Consider the following 1,799-nt stretch of genomic DNA (forward strand, 5'->3'; position numbering starts at 1 on the left):
TGAAAGAATTAGCTTAGCTTGATTTGTCAGTAGAAAGGAAGAGGATATGGTCATTTTACTGAAGGTGTAATGAAGGCTAGGTAGACAAGAGATTTTTTTTTCTTATTAAAGAAATATGTGGAGTTTGCTTTCCTATGTGCCACGCTCACAGATAGTCATAACCAGTGATTCCGAGAGTCCAGCCTCCAGGATGTGAGGAACAAGGGTCACTGAGGAAATGAACACTCACAGCTACCTGGTGTCATGTGCTAAGCAGACTAAAATCACTTAAATTGCATTGTGAGGAAAGGAGTTCTTTTATGCAAATAGTTTTTACTTATTATCATTTTGGTTTTCTTGAGCTCTGACTATGAAGTCATAGATTAACATGACTTGCGATTCCTGGTCCCACTGCCTCAGCCTTCTAAGTCTAGAATTATAGGCATGCGTTATGATTCATGGCTAAAAAACTGGTTTGTTTTATGTTTTCCCTCTATGGTCCTAAATGATCGACAAGTTTCAGTTTCTCATCAAAACATTCCCCATGCCTTCCACCCTCCCCTCCCCCCCCCAAAAAAAAACCCCACCACCACCAGATAAATGCCATGGAAAGGGTCTTAAATACTTCATCCCTAAACTGGCTGCCTTAATGACCCAGGAAATAATCTAGCACTGGATTTCTGTCTTCACAACAGACAAATAATGGTACTTAAAATTTTCTCATTTCATAACCAGTATAAGAAGAGATTTTCTTTTTAGTCATGAGGGCTGTTGATCTTTCTGGGTTTTTTTTTTTTGTTTGTTTGTTTTGTTTTGTTTTGTTTTGTTTTGTTTTGTTTTGTTTTGTTTTAAAAACTCAGTTTATCTTCCTCTCCCCTCTTTCTTGGTCTTCACGGAAAGCCAGAGTAGTGTAAATAAACCCAAACAAGACAAAACCCATCTCTGGCATCAGCTGAGCAATGCGGGCTGGGGGCTGGGGCACTCAGCACTTTGACAGTTATAGAATATTCATGAACTTAGCTGTTACAAAAGAAGCAAGTTCCTTCTTTCTTTGGACCAATATAAACAGGCCATGTAATGTGTGAAGATAACAGAAATCAGGTTCGGGCGTGATAACCTTCCCAAAGATCGAAAGAGTCTCCCACACCCTGTAACTACGGGAAAATTGAAAAGACCCAGTGGCGAAACAATGCACAAAAGCTCCGTGCCTCCAGGAGCGAGCGGAAGCTCTGTCTGTTTCAGAGGAAGTCGCAGGGAGAAAGGGGAAACCAGAGTCTGGCCGCACTGGTCCATCCACTGACTTTATGAGGTATTGAGAGTGGTCTTCATGATAATACTTTTTCAACACCAGAAGTACCTCTGTGACCTAATGGTCCCCAAAGCTGACCGCACACACTCTCTCTCGAGACTCAAATGGTTTCAGAGATTGCATGTGTTATGGGAAAGTGTATTTGGAGTTACATAGAAGGAATTTCCCCAATGCTGTCACAGATTTCCTGGGAAAACTAAAAGGAGAAAAACTCCTTTGGCTCTTTTTGGAGGTCCGAGTCTACTTTCTGGCTCCACTGTTTCTGGGCTTTCAGTAAGACAGTAACTCAGCCCTGGTGTTTGGTGGAAGCTCAGAGCAGAGAACTAAGGACCAGATGCAACCTGTGAATGCATTTCTCCCAGGGGCAAACTTCTGTCAGTGAGGTCCTACCTCCTAGAATCCCCAGTACTGTCCCCAGCTGAGGACCAAACATTCAGCATATAAGCCTGTAGGAACATTTCATCACAGATCTTCATATTCAGATCAGAACACAAGTTATGTGGGACTTGAG

Source organism: Mus musculus, chromosome 6 (assembly GCF_000001635.26).
Source record: "Mus musculus strain C57BL/6J chromosome 6, GRCm38.p6 C57BL/6J".
Lineage (NCBI taxonomy): Eukaryota > Metazoa > Chordata > Mammalia > Rodentia > Muridae > Mus > Mus musculus.